A 16,288-nucleotide genomic window follows, 5' to 3' on the forward strand; every position below is an offset into this window, starting at 1 on the left:
GAAAGCGGTTTCTAATGACTCCTCTACGGCTTCCACATAAGGCATAGAGGATGGGCAGCTCACCAAGATGTCTTCCTCGCCTGATACGATGACCAGATGCCCTTCCACTACGAATTTCAACTTTTGGTGGAGTGTTGAGGGAACAACTCCTACTGAGTGGATCCACGGGCGCCCCAACAGACAGCTGTAGGGGGGGTTAATATCCATTATTTGGAAGGTAACTTGACAGGTGTGAGGGCCTATCTGTACTGGGAGGTCGATCTCTCCCCTAACCTCTCGGCGGGTGCCGTCGAAGGCACGAACCACCATTGAACTTGGCTTTAAGTGGGAGGCATTGAATGGTAATTTCTCCAAAGTGCTCTTAGGCATCACGTTTAAACTGGAACCATTATCGATGAGCACTTTGGCTACGATATGGTCCATACACTTGACTGATACGTGCAAAGCTTTATTATGCCCTCTCCCCTCGGCGGGGATCTCTTCTTCGGCGAAGGCGAGATAGTTGTTGGCAGTGATATTATTGACCAGCCCTCCGAAACCTTCTACCGAGATATCTTGGGCCATGTGGGCCTCGTTCAAAACCTTCACTAGCAGAGCCCGATGAGGCTCGGAGCTCATGAGTAACTCCAACAGCGAGACTCTGGCCGGAGTTTTGTTGAGCTGTTCGATAACCTTGAATTCGCTCTGCTGAATTATACGGAGGAACTCGCTGGCTTCCTCTAGCGACACCTCCTTTTTACCATCCTTTTTCTCCGGAAGGCCTTTTGCCGGAATATCTTTATTCGAAGCGTGGGGTGCTTCGCCATCTTGTTCCTCCCCCACTTTTCCTTTTCCCTTGACGTCCGCGGGTTGGACTGGTAGGTCTGGAGGCGCGAACACACGACCACTACGGGTCACACCACTCAGTCCCGTGATATTTGTTACTTTAGCCGACAACGAGCTGACGTCGGTGGCTTCTTCTTCCTTCTCCCTCGGAGGTGTATATCTCCATGGTACTGCGTGGCTATTTTGGTATGGGAAAGGAAAAGGTCTAGTTGCTAAGGGGTGTCCGGGCTTTTGCGAAGCTATGCCCTTGGTGAAGTATATCACCAAGGGTTTGGGCCTCGCAACACCGCTCCCATCCGCGGACTGCATGCATATATGCTGCTCTTCTCTTCCTTCACTGCCAACTTCCAGTCGACCTTGATCTATCATTTGCTGTAACAATTCCTCTACTCCCAAACATGTTTCCATGTCATGCAGCTCGCCGGAATGCAGTAAACAGGAATCCTCCTTACGCCCACTACGAGGAATCACACCTCCCTTTTGTAGGGCCTCAAAGATAAACCTCCTAGGGGTTGCCATATCCTTTAAAGGTTTAGACCTGCGCGGCCTATCGGACTCAACCGCGTTAACCGCTCCCCCTCCATGATTGGCGAGTGGGTTGGTTCTCACATTGGGCCGATCCTCTTGGAAAGTCAGCCATCCAGCATCTATTAAATGTTGGACCTTGTACTTAAGGGCCAAGCATTTTTCAACGGAATGCCCCGAGACACCCCCATGGTACTTGCAAGTTGCGTTAGGGTCATACCACTTTGGGAAAGGGGGTTGGAGGACCTTTCCGGGAGTTACCACAACCAAATGGTTGGCGATGAGGGACGGCAAGAGGTCTTCGTACGTCATTGGGAGTGGGGTGAATTCTTGAAATGGCCTCGGAGGGAAGTTCCTTGTTGTGTTGGAATTACCGGCCGGGCGAGTTGTGTTCGGAGTTGGAACTTCGGGAGCTTCCCTCTGGGTGGGTGCCTTAGGCTGCACAAGTGCTGAACTAGAGGCGTTCCCGGTATGAGCCGAGAAGCTCGGGTGATGTTGCGCGTACTGATGGGTACCATGAGGTGTCTGCGGGGGCTTGACCCATGCGGGCATTGAAGAGACGGCATGGGCATCTCCTTCCTTCCTTTTTGCCCCTGTTGCCCTGATTCTTTTGGCATTCGCACTTGTGGAGGAAACGTAATCGAACTTTCCTCTTTTCAACCCTACCTCGATTCTTTCCCCGGCGAACACTAGGTCCGCGAAGCTGGACGGCATGTAACCTACTAGCTTCTCATAGTAGAACACTGGCAAAGTGTCTACCATCATGGTGATCATCTCTCTCTCAACCATGGGAGGAGCTACTTGTGCCGCCAGGTCTCTCCACCGTTGTGCGTATTCTTTAAAGGTTTCACCCTCTTTCTTGAACATATTCTGCAGCTGAGTGCGATCGGGAGCCATATCGGAATTATACTGGTATTGCCTTAGGAAGGCAGTAATCAGATCCTTCCAAGTACGGATACGGGAAGCTTCTAAATTAGTGTACCAAACTACCACGGCTCCGGCCAAGCTATCTTGAAAAAAGTGTATTAATAGCTTTTCATCCCTAGAGTGTGCGCCCATCTTGCGACAGTGCATCTTGAGATGGTTTTTGGGACAAGTCATCCCTTTATACTTGTCGAAGTCCGGCACTTTGAACTTCGGGGGAATAACAACATCGGGTACCAAGCAAAGATCCGTCATGTCTGCAAACGGATAGTCCCCAAATCCTTCCACGGCTCTCAATCTTTCCTCGAGGAGATCGAGCTTCCTCCTTTCTTCAGTTGCCGGGGGCGGTCCTTCCATGGACAAAACTATTGGTTGTGTCGTGATGTTGGGTTGAGGCAACGTGCTGGGTGCCGGCCCTTCGGGGATCGGGGGATAGAACTCGACATCCCTTCGAGCATAGTCTTGAGGGTCTTTGTGGACCTCGTCGGGCTGTTGAGGAGGCTCTCTTTCAAGGACGGGAGAAGCAATATGGCCCGCATCGTCTTGCAAGACGGGTGGTGAGTAGTTGGGCGGCAATCCATAAGGGTAAGCCGCTCGGTTGTATCCCAGGTGAGGGCTGCCATCGTGCCCCAGTGTGTCCCTTCCCCGTCCTACTATGTTTGAGGGAGGATGGTGCGCAGTTGCCAAGAGAGTTGGGTCTGCTTCGGCAGCCGAACTGACAGCGGCAGCGGTGGCCGCGTTTTTCTCCATGAGCTGCCTCATTCCTAACATGGCCTCCATCATGGAGGCCATCTGTTCTTTCATAGCCGACATGTCGGCTTTCATCTATTCCTGTGTCTCCTCTTGATCACCCATCGTTCTAGATTTGGATCTGGTGCAATAGGGATGCCTTGTGGCGCGTTTAGTTATGGTGTTTTTCCCTAAAAAACCAAACGTGAGGAGTGGGTAAAGAAAGAATGCATGCTAGAGATAAAATGTAGGAGTGATTTGATTCGCACAAGCTTTTTGGAGTAGAAACATGGGACCAACTCATTTTATTTCAAAAAGTTGTATCTAGTCAAGGTCTGAGAGACCATACAAGTTTCCTAGCGATTTCTAATTATGTGGGCCATTAAGTCTATCATATGTTGACAATAGCTGAGAAGCCCATGAATTTCTTTGGGGGCGGAGTAGGTATCCGCCATCGCCTTGGCCTTGGCTAACAATCGGGGAAGTTCCTGACTCCCGTTCAAGGTAAGAGCAAACCGATCCATCCACATGGTTGCCTCTTGGTGTAAAGAGTCGATCACCCTTCCTCTAGCCTCTTTTTCCGCGTATACTTGGGCATACTCATCCGCGATCCTATGCTCGTGGGCCGTGGCTAGACCTAACTCTTCTTGGTACTTGGCGATGATAGCTAGCATGTTGGTCTCCGTCTCGCATAAACGCTGAGACAAGCTTCTTTTGGACCTTGAACAGGCAACTAACTCCTCTTTCAAAACCATGCTATGTGCTCGCGATTGGTCCCTCTCTTCCCTTCGCAGCTTGAGTTCATTGTTGCTACCCCACAGAGCTCCGCGAAATTTGTTCCGGCCATACTCTTCCTTGCGAGCCCTCTTGGTCTCTTGTTCAAGGGCTCTTGCGGTAGTTGCATTCTCTTCCCGTAATCCGGCACACTCCTTCCGGATGTGTGTAGCGGCCAACTTGAACTTCTCCTTGGCAAGTTTCGCCTTTCCTAACTCGCTTTTGAGAGCTTGGACTTCCTCGTCTTCTTCCGGTGCTTCAAAACTCTCTTCGCTGACGACTTTTAACTTGGCGAGCCAATCCAAACCTCGTATATGAACTTTCAGCCATTCATGGTAACCACCAATGGCGCCATTACGAATGCCCCTAAGTTCTTGATCTTTCCTTAACGGGGTTTCCCATGCCTTATGGATTCTTTGTATAGCCTTGAAATTTTGTGCGCCGAAATCCCTCACAAGGAAAAGGAGACATGCTTTCTTCCATCGGTGCTCCCCTCATGGGGTACCCTAGTTGTCTTATAGCGAGCGCAGGATTGTAGTTAATACAACCCCTCGTTCCTATCAGCGGAATGTTTGGGTACCCTCCACATGAGAAAAGGACTCCCTCCTTTCCTTCCTTCCATCGAGGGAACCAATTGATTGTTCTACCTCCTATCCCGGCCAAAAGCTGGTCCCAATCTATTCTCCTCTTTTCAATACACGAGCGATGGCTCAGGAGAGGACATGGATGCCTTGTGTCTTGCTGGAACAAGTGTGAAACCAACCAAACACAGAGGGCGGGCAAGCAACAGATGATCCGTGCGCTACTCTTTTCGCACCTTCGGTCAAATGTGTCAAATAAATCTGCCAGGACAGCTACCACCGGACTTTCCTTGCTATGGTGGTATGCAAGGAAAGCGTCGATTGCTGCTAGGTCCACCAAACCATCCACGTTTGGAAAGAGGACGACCCCAAAAATTAGCAAAGCTAACACATCCATAAACGGGATCCAATCTCCTTGATTGGCCATACCCCTCGCCTTGTCTTCTAGGTACTTTCGTGGTAGGCCCGCTATGCCGTTTCGAGTCTGTTTTATGCGGTCTAAACCTCTTGCTGAATCCTTGACCACAGTTGCAATTCTGCTCAAAGAGGGGAGACACCCGGAGGAGAGATATGGTTTTCTTCCCCCGAGAGGACATCCTAGAATTTCCTCAAATTCTTCAATGGTTGGTACCAATTGGAAGTCTCCGAACGTGAAGCATCTCAAAGACTGGTCGCAGTATTGGGTGAGTGATGCAATGGCTTCTATGGATATCTCTGCTATGGTCAACTCTAAGATCTTTCCGTAAATCTTGCGGAAGGCTTGCATCTGGAGAGGTTCCATCAACCGCCCTAATTCCTTGATGCTGGTGGTATCTAGGCCTTTAACCTTGACTAGGTAAAACCTCTTGCCGGTTTGATTTGTCCCCATGCTTACTAAAGTGAGACAAAAAGCTGGTGCAAATCAAAACTCCGATATCTCATGGGTGGGATGGATGAATGCATGAAGGAATGCATATGACACAGCTGTATTTTAAGAATGCGGGTGCCCGGGACATTGTCTCCTTTTTAGACACAACGTCTAGGGGTAGCAAAGTGCCCCAACGTATGTATTTAAAACGGTGACCCGGACCTTCCATTGATTTGTCTATAGAGGGGATCAAGACAGAACCCCTATGCATATGCAAAAGGCGCAATAGCATGACAATATCCACTGAACATAAACAAAAGGGTATATGATATTTATGCATGGCAGTGTGAAAAATGGCACGCAGCGTGTTTGCTCTGTGCCCCTATTTAAGGGACCTATAAGGGAGAGAACTAACTAGGCATTTAGTGATAACCCCCAAGGTAGTCATATCTCTTTTGATAGTTTCTAGAGGTATCATTCTCTTTGAAGAACATATTGCAGCAGTAGGGACTACTAGCAACAATAAGTTTTCAAAGAGAAAAGCTCTAGATGAGGGTTCACTGTAATCAAGCAAGTCGGAGACCTAGCATGATCACAGATTCACCTCCACTCCTTATGTTCCCATGAACCCGGGTATAGGGCCCTTTTTCACTCACAGTGTGTGCAAATAGTGTTGGTGTTTGCGTGCATCAAATGAATAAATATTTACTTCATGCATACATTTTAAAACGCACTAAAAGCAACAAAGAGTTTATATACACAAGAACATAATGAAGGGAAACCAACAAAGGGGTAAGTCACGGTAAAACATTGCACAAGATTAAATGGTCTAACTCTCTAAAAACAGTCCCCAGTGGAGTCGCCAACTGTCGCAACCTACCCTTCGGCGGGAGGGCGACGCGAGACTCGCGGGATGCGTGTTCCACGAAAGGAATACGCGCGGAGTCGCCACCAACGTTTATTTGAGGAAAACGTCGGAAAAACCGGAAAAGACGCGATCTACGAACTTTTAAGTGAAAGGTTCGGGAGTTGTATTTACGCACGGGGAAGGTATTAGCACCCCACACGTCCGTCCCAAGGGACGGCAGCCTTTAATCGAATGTTCCCTTTTTATGTCTTTATATCCTTTATACCCTTTTTATATTTTTTTCTCTTTTTGTGGTCGACAAGGGTGTTTCCCTTTGCTCCTACGTATTCCTCAATTGCGATGAGGAAATCAGACCTACGTAGTTCTTTTTTATCAAGTGATTCTTTTTACTTAAAAGGTGATCATTTTAAGGCGTTGGACCTTGAAAACGATCCATTTACTTAGTAAGAAATTGAAATGACAAACTTCAAAAACCTATTTTTATGGACGAGCTTGACTAGGCGAGTTGATTTTAGCCTTAGTTTCACTTTAGTTATTAGTCAATTCGATTAAGAATGAGAAATCCCAAAGAGAAAACGTCCGATTGATTTTTCGCTTTATTTTACTAAAAGACGTTATTTTTTATTATTATATTATTACTTTACCTCTTTTTGATTTCCAACGTGGTTACGGCATGATCGAACGGTCGGAATTCATTTTAACCGAAGTTAATGGATAATACAATTCAAGCGATCGGTGGAAATTTATTTTATTTTTAGGTTAAGCGAGAAATGACTTAAATAAAATGGCTTAAGCACGTCAAAAGGGGGTATAAAAAGTAAATAAAACGAGAATAAAAATACACGAAACACAATGTGGACCACCACGGGTACATAGAATGAATCGAAAAGCTTGGTTCGAGGTACTTACCCGTTGAAGATCGAAGAACGATGAAGAACGAATGAAGAACATCGAAGAACGGTCGAAACCTTCGCGAAATTCCTTACGGAAACGTTTCGGAAGCGCCTCGGCTTAGATTTTCTTCGCGGAAACAATTTTTCCAAGCAAATTCGAAAGAGAGAGAAGTGCCTAAGGGGCTGAACCCTTTTCTTCTTCACTTCCTCCCCTATTTATAGCAAAATAGGGGAGATGCTTGCCGCCCAGCTCGCCCAGGCGAGCAGGGTTGCTTCCTCCAGAAGCAACAGCCTTCTGGAGGGCCCAAGTGGGCCTGGTTGCTATTTGCACCCCCATTTTTACTAAGTACACCCCCCTCTGCTTTTTTTGGTGATTCTTTTTTTCGTAAAGTTATGGAAACTTACGAATTTCGTAACGATACTTGTTTTCTTTCCGTAATGTTACGGAACCTTGTGGATTACATAATCATCCCCTTTTTGACTTACGAAATGTTACGAAACCTCACTAATTGTGCAACGATGCTTCTATTTGATTTCCGGTGTGTCACGGAACCTTACGGATTTGTGCATCAATATTTTCTTTTGTTTTCCGGCATGTCCCAGAATTTCACAAATTGCCTAATGATGGGTGCCAAGCACCTTACAAGGACCAAACAAAAGTCGCATGTCATCAAGCAAAGGTCCCCGGACGAAATTAGGGTATGACACACATTTTAGTGAAAGAATTACGTAGGTTTGAGTTCCTCATCACAAATTGAGGATACGTAGGAGCAAAAGCCTCGCTTTTCTCGACTGCCCCACACTTTTTGCTATTGTGACCTGTGAGTCTGATGACATGCAGAGATACCCAAGTGGTTATCCGCAGAAACGATTTCTGTTAATCCTAACCCGTGAAGTTAGGTGGCATGCGGAGATACCCAAGTGGTTATCCGTATAAACACGCTTTCGATATCCGTCAGACTCAGAGTCCGGTAGCATGCAGAGACTAACATCGTCTTCTGCACCCTTTGTCAATCAGGGGCAAGCAAACCTGTTGACACGCGGAGACTTACGTCATCTTCTGCACCTTTGTCATCCTGACCTGTGAAGTCAGGTGACATGCAGAGATACCCAAGCAGTTATCCATACAAACGGTTTCTATCATCCTGACCCGTGAAGTCAGGTGACATGCGGAGATACCCAAGTGGTTATCCGCACAGACAATTTCTATTAATCCTAACCCGAGAAGTTAGGTGGCAGGCGGAGATATCCAAGTGGTTATCCGTATAAACACGCTTTCGCTATCCGTCAGACTCAGAGTCCGGTAGCCTGCAGAGACTAACGTCGTCTTCTGCACCCTTTGTCAATCAGGGGCAAGCAAACCCATTGACACGCGGAGACTTACGACATCTTCTGCACCTTTGTCATCCTGACCCGTGAAGTCAGGTGACATGCGGAGATACACAAGCGGTTATATGTACAAACGGTTTCTGTCATCCTGACCCGTGAAGTCAGGTGACATGCGGAGATGCCCAAGTGGTTATCCGCACAAACAATTTATGTCATTCTGACCTGTGAAGTCAGGTGGCAGGCGAAGATACCCAAGTGGTTATCCGTATAAACACTCTTTCGCTATCCGACAGACTCAAAGTCCGGTAGCATGCAGAGACTAACGTCGTCTTCTGCACTTCTGTTAATCCTGACCCGTGAAGTCAAGTGACATGCGGAGATACCCAAGCGGTTATCCGTACAAATGATTTTTGTTGACCCTGACCCGAGAAGTCAGGTGCCAGGCGGGGGTACCATATGGTTATCCGCACCTTTCGTCAACCAGGGGCAAACGAGCCCGTTAACACGCAAAGACTAACATTGTCTTCTGCACCTTTTGTCATCCAGAGACAGTGAGTCAGGTGGCAGGCGGAGATACCTTATGGTTATCCGCACCTTTCGTCAACCAAGGCGAACGAGTTCGATGGTATCAGGATGATGTTGGTCATTCGATTCTGATTATTTTCAAAATTTTTGCAGGTTTTTACTCTGGTCATTCGGAGACATTCAAGCTCGATGACGCACGAGATTCTTCCCTGTTGGGCGGGGACGGTCAAGTTCGATAGCGTGTGGAAACGTTGGGGTTATCCCATTTTATCGCTTTCAAGACACCGAAGTTTTGTTGACGCTTCTGATGCCTTTTCTTTTCTTTCTAAATGACAGGTCCCGCTGGTTGGGATATTGATCGGCCGAATGATGTTCTGCTCGAACAAAATTAGTGTCTTATCTTTACTTCGCTTTTATCTCCAATAAAAGATAAGTAAAGAGGGGCAACTGTCATACCCTAATTTCGTCCGGGGACCATTGTTTGTTGGCATGCGACTTTCGCTTGACCACCTCAAAATGTTTAAACACCCATCGTTATGTAATTTGTAAAGTTTCGCAACATTCCGGAAGGGAAAAACAAGCATTGTTGCGCAATCCGTGAAGTTTCGCAACATTCCGGGAGTCAAAAAGAGCATCGTTGCGTAATCCGTAAAGTTTCGCAAACATTCCGGAAAGAAAATGGATGTCGTTACGTAATCCGTAAAGTTCCGTAACGTTTCGAAAAGGAATCAACAAAAAAAACACAAAAGGGGGTGTATTTAGTAAAAAAAAGGGTGCAAATAACAATCAGACCCACTTGGGCCTTCCAGAGGGTTCCAACAGAAGGCGGTGCCTTTTGGTGGAAGTAACCCTGCTCGCCTGGGCGAGCTGGGCAGCAACCACCTCCCTCTTTTCTCCTATAAATAGGGGAAAGAGGGCAGAGTAAATGGTTCAGCCCTTCTGGTATTAGAGGATTCTCTCGAAATTTGTGAGGAAAATTGTTTCCGTGGAAAAAATCCAAGCCGAGGTGCTTCCATAACGCTTCTGAGACGTTTTCATGAGCGATTTCGTGAAGATTCTTCACTGTTCTTCATCGTTCTTCGTTCGTTCTTCATCGTTCTTCGGTCTTCAACCGATAAGTTCTCGAAATCGAATCTTTCAATTCATTCTATGCACCCTTAGTGGTCCCTACTTGTTTTGCATACTTTTATTTTCATTTCGTTTGTTTTTCGTACCCCCTTTTAACGTGCTTTAACCATTTATTTAAGCCGCTTTCTCACCTAATAAATGATAAAATGAATTTCAACCAATCATTTGAGTTGTAATCTCATTTAATCATTGTTAAAATAAAATCCAACCGATCGTTCACGTTGTAATCTCGGTTAAATCGAAAAGGGAAAAATAATAATAAAATAATAAAAAATATATTTGAATAAAATAATCAAAAAAATCAATCGGACGTTTTTCTTTGGGAATTTCCTTAAATGAATTAACTAATAACCAAGGTGAAATTAAATCTAAAATCAACTCACAAATCAAGCTTTGTCCGCAAAAATCACTAAAAACCGTTTTAAGATCCAACACCTTAAATGGTCCTCTTTACTTTTATTGGTTGACATGAACCGTTCAAAAGCATAAAAATCAATGTGTAATTTTTCCGCTTTTGTCAATCACCCCAAGAGATCGTTAATGGTTCAATGCCTTAACGTTTCTCTCTTTCAAAATCAAAAGATCATTTAATGGTCCAACGCCTTAAATGACCTTTTGTTCGGTTAAAATATATCTTGCGAAAAAAGATAAACACAACTTAACCAATGTTTAGTTCTGAAAGAACTACGTAGGTCTGATTTCCTCCTTGCAATTGAGGATACGTAGGAGCAAGGGAAACACCCTTGTCGACCCCAAAAAAATAAAAAATATAAGAAGCATAAAAACACAAAAAGACATAAAAAAGGGAAAATAAAACATTTTGAAGTCATATTAAAGGTTGTCGTCCTTTGTGACAGACGTGTGGGATGCTAATACCTTCCCCGTGCGTAAAAAAAACTCCCGAACCTTTCACGATTAAAGTTCGTAGACCACACCCTTTCCGGTTTTTCCGACGTTTTCCTCGAATAAACGTTGGTGGCGACTCCACGCATTTTCCTTTCTTGGAAGACGCACCAGTGAGCCTCGCGTCGCCCTCCTGTCGAAGGGTAGGTTGCGACAATACCACTAAACATAATCCATATGTTTTGGCGGACGTTAAGTTTTTCAAACTAAGGGTTATCTGAGCCCTAAGTCAGCATAACTGAAGAGATGGAAACCATATCCAAGCAGTTTGAAGAGCTTGATGTTTGAGGAAAAGTTACTCTAAAGAGTAAACTTCGTGAAATTGCTTACCCTGATGTAAACTCTATGTGTGCTCCTCCAGAAAAGGTCAAAACAAAATGATGTAGCTCCATGTGGAGCTTGTAGGCCTTGGATCGTCTTCATCAATGGAGTCATTTGCTTCTTGAAGATCAGTGGCAGCGGAATGGAGAAGAAAGAAAGATGATTGGAGACCCCACTTCAAGGAGAAGATGAGTCAAGAACAAGCTCACCACCATAGGAAGCCATGGATAAGAGCTTGAAGGTATGAGAAGATGAGTGGAGGGTGTAACGACTCGCCTCATCGATACGATATCAACACTCTAACATGCGGTAATTTCAATTTTTATAAAAAGAACTCCCTTAATTTTTTGCTTATGAAAATAGAAGTGATTTTGTCACAACATAAATTCATCCAGCAACACGCCATTACTTAAGTGAATATGCATAATTACATAGAAATAGTAACTCAGTACACGTCATACACATAAACAAAAATTAAAGTTGTTCATAAGTATAATTAAAATCCAAGTTTTACATCTTTAGCCCAACAAAATAAAACTTAAAACCAGCTACAGAGGAGTTGATTACAAAACACAACTCTCTCCCAAAAATAATTCCAACGTCATCACGTCAGCTCGACAGCTCCTCACCAGAAGTTCACTTCCTGCACCCTGCCATTGTCATTCTGCTCCCACAAACAATGTCCGTGATCATCACAAGTATCAACCACACGATACAAAATTGCAAGGGTGAGTTCATTATAAAAACAACCAATACCAATTCCAAATAACCACAATTAGCAAGGATCATAGGAAAACATGGTGAGCATACACGACATTCATTATTCAACACTCATATCCAACAAATATTCATCATCCACATCCAACAATTACTCATCATCCATCCATGGACCCAATCAAGATTGCACAGAATGATGCATGCACCTGACTCAACACTCAGATGCAATGTGGTACGTACCATCAACCAATACCAAGGAAATAGCCTAAGCGTGTCTGCATGACACTCTCGCTTAAGAAAACTAGGCAGTAAGTGTCGAGGCCACCCTGTCGCGCAAGGCAACTCCCCCCCCCCATGGTGATCAGCCTGAGTCTTAAGGGAGTTCCAAACCGAGTGACACACCCCCTAGTACAAGTATTCCTCCACATAAGGAACTACAAGTACTTACTGGCAAAGTTTATACTATTTCCTATGTCATATGAGGCATGAAACATGGGCACCATCAAGTGCAATGACCATGGACGAAATTAAAGCGCCTAAGCATCCCCTCAGAAATGCTTAAATTCTTTAACCACTCTATTTTCGCCCACCAGGGACATCCGATAAGGTCAGTGCACCCCCCCCCCCCCCATGAACATACACAACATACAACGTATGAACGTGGGCACCATCAAGTACAATGACCATGGATGAATTAAAGTGCCTAAGCATCCCCTCAAAAATGCTTAAATTCTTTAACCACTATATTTTTCCCCACCAGGGACATCCGACAAGGTCAGTGCACCCCCCCCCCCCCACGAACATACCCAGCATCCAACGTATGAAACGTGGCCAAAAGCTAGTGCCAAAGACCCTGGAAGGTCAGTGCACAGTGCCCCCCACGAACATACACAACATACACATGCAAATGCATCAATCAACATTCCATTTTCATGTCATTCTCAACATAAATATCATCTCATCTCAATGACATTATCAATAACAACAACAACCTCATTGTATATTCACATATTCATCAATAATAACAATTCATGTTGACATGGTCTTTATTAACAACATCATCTCAAATCAATATCACCATTATCAATTAAAATCCTCAATAGCAACATCAATATATATATATATATATATATATATATATATATATATATATATATATATATATATATATATATATATATATATCGCATCCTATTCGTCAAAACATAATTCCTCCTGAAAAACCAGCATGCATATCAATAAAAAATTTTATCGCATCCCATTAGTTAAAAACATAATTTTCTTGAAAGAAAAATCAGCATGCAATAGGGACAGGCAGATATCCTCACAGCTAGGTTCCCTGACCCTAACAATGGTGTTAAAATGGTAAATTTTATAATAAACTCCCCTCACCTATCGTGAACTACCCCACGGGTTCCTCGTCACGTCGCTTGAAGATTCCATTTCATCCATGCTCATTGATTCCACGCAAGCCTCTACCATGCCAAAACGAAGGAGACTTAATATGGATTTCAGAAAACAAAGCTAACAACAATGCTCTAGGTCAAACACCCACGTTACTTAATGAAAGAGCTGAGAGCATTTCGGGTTTTTACAAAGGGATATCATTTGGAAATTCCGACCACGCCAATGTGACCGGGGTTCAGTGTAGGTTACGAAAATAACATGCATTTCATGAAAAGATAACGTTTACAAAGTCTCTTTCTCTAGGGTTTTTCAAAGGAAACCTAAAACATGCAATGACGGTTCCAAAGTCAGAAAGATACAAAGACCAGCTGAAACTAACAAGAAACAAGCGTAGAACCATGGCTACCTCGAAGGAAAATGAAAGGTCAGACTAGGGTTTCGTTCTCTACCGAAACCGTGAGCCAAGTTGGAAGATTTCGCTTCGGTTGAAGGGTTCCTCTCGGTGTGGGGTTGCAACGGAAAACAACAGTGGTTTGTGGTGGTTAATGGTGGCTGTGGGTGATGGAGAAAGTGCTTGGGACGTTAGAAATGGCTTTGGAAGAAAGAAAGAAGAAGAAATGGTGTTTTTCCTAAGCTACACGAAGGCAAAGGCTGAAAACGCTCAAGTGAGAAATGGTCTCGGACACGAAAACCTCCCGCACACTCCAGAAATCTTCTCAAAGATCCCAAAGGTCAGATCGTGGACAAGTGTCTTGTGAAGCTGAAGACCAAATTTTGCGAAGATCCAACGGTTAACAAAGGCTGAGCAGCGTTTTTACCGAGGCAGCTCATGTAGCTTCCTTAAGAAGCTTCATTAAGGGGCTTCCTCAAAAAGCTTCCTCGTGGCTTCTTTGAGAAGCTTTCTCAAGAGGCTTCTTTGAGAAGCTAGATCCTTTACCACTAACACCCTTTTAATAAATAAACTAACTTCTTTGAAAATAATTACGGATAAAATAACACAATAAATATAATCAAACATCAAACATAATTATTAATAATATATAGATATATATCAGGGTGTTATAGAGGGAGAAGGAGAAAAGGAGCACGAAATTTTATGCCACAAATGAGGTCTGAAATTTGAAGTGTAATTCTCAAATGATCAAAGTTGAAAAAATGCACACACAAAACCTTTATTTATAGCCTAAGTGTCACACAATATTGGAGGGAAATTTGAATTTCTATTCAAATTTCACTTGAATTTGAATTTGAATTGGTGGAGCCAAATTTGGAGCCAAAATTTAACTAATTATGATTAGTGAATTTTAGCTATGGTTCAACCCACTAATCTAAGATCAAGTCCAAGATTCTCCACTAAGTGTGCTTAGGTGTCATGAGGCATGTAAAGCATGAAAGACATACATAAAGTGTGACTATATAATGTGGCAATGGAGTGTAGCAAGCAAATACTCACCTCCCCCTTAAGATGGTCCAAAATTTGATTAGACTAGGATTCTCCCAATTCAATTAAATTTATCTCCCAACACACACACATCAAATAGTGTACTTATGCATGTGAAATTATAAAACTACTCCTAATACAAAAACTAGTCTAGGTGTCCTAAAATACAAGGGCTGAAAAATCCTACATTACTAGGGTACCCTCCCTACACTATGGAGCCCTAAATACAAGGCCCAAAAATAATGACACCTTAATCTAATATGTACAAAGATAAGTGGGCTCATACTTAGCCCATGGGCCCAAAATCTACCCTAAGGCTCATGAGAACCCTAGGGCCTTCTCTTGCATCTCTGACCCAATCTTTTTGGAGTCATCTATCCAATGCCCTTGGGGGGTAGGATTGCATCACAAAAGGTGCTCAAAAGAAACTGATGGCCAAACATCAAAGATCAACAAAGCATGATCCATCTTACTGGGTATGTTGATGCATTACATTCCATGCAAAATAGTGTTGGACAAGTGGCCTCAATAACTTAAGATTGGGGGTGAATTAAGTTTCAAAATTTTCCCACTAACAAACTTTAACCCCCTTTTAAATGATATATGATAGGCTCAGAATGCAGAAGAAGAAGAAGCAATCAATTTAATAAAGTTCTTTAAATTGCACAAAACAAAGTAAACTGCAATAAAATAACTGAGATAAAGGGAGAGAGAAATGCAAACTCAATTTATACTGGTTCGGCCATTTCCCGTGCCTACATCCAGTCCTCAAGCAACCCACTTGAGATTTTCCACTATCTTTGTAAATCCTTTACAATCTTTGAACATACCTTGGGATCCCTCACCCTTGTGTTCAATATTCTCACAATCCAAGAGACAAATAGTCTCTTTATTACAACTGAGTTTATGAGATGAACAGAAATATTTCTCTCCTTTAAAGTAGATGATACAAATTGAAGATCCAAGAATAATTCTCAATAGATTTGTAAGTGTTTGACCAATAGTTGTTTAGAGAGAATTTGACAATTAAGTTCTCTGAATAATCTCTCTCTTTTTCTTTTCGAAGTCAGACACACACACACACACACACACACACACACACATATATATATATAGACCTATTGTGCCTTTTCAAAATAGTTTAAAGAGATGTGTTTTTTAAAAAAGATTTTCTGAAATTTTCTCATTGGTAATTGATTACAGAATTCTTGAAATCGATTACACAGTTATATTGGGTCATGACTTTTCAAAGTATTTTCTGAAGTGTCGTTACTGGTAATCGATTACAGACATTTGGTAATCGATTACAAGATTTAAAATTCAAATTTCAAACCCCTTTTTGAAAAGCCCATTTGCAATCTTGTCTCTGGTAATCGATTACAATACCTGGTAATCGATTACCAGCGCCTTGAGTTGTTGAAAATAATTGTTGATGCCAAAACTTATCAACCAGTGTAAGATTCTTTTAACAAATAAACTAAGGCCTTATCTTTTTCTTGATCTTGTTTGCTTGACCTTGAATTAATCTTGAAGCAATCTCTGTTTGCTTAA

The sequence above is a fragment of the Glycine max genome, chromosome 5 (genome assembly GCF_000004515.6).
Source record: "Glycine max cultivar Williams 82 chromosome 5, Glycine_max_v4.0, whole genome shotgun sequence".
NCBI classification, from domain to species: Eukaryota; Viridiplantae; Streptophyta; class Magnoliopsida; order Fabales; family Fabaceae; genus Glycine; species Glycine max.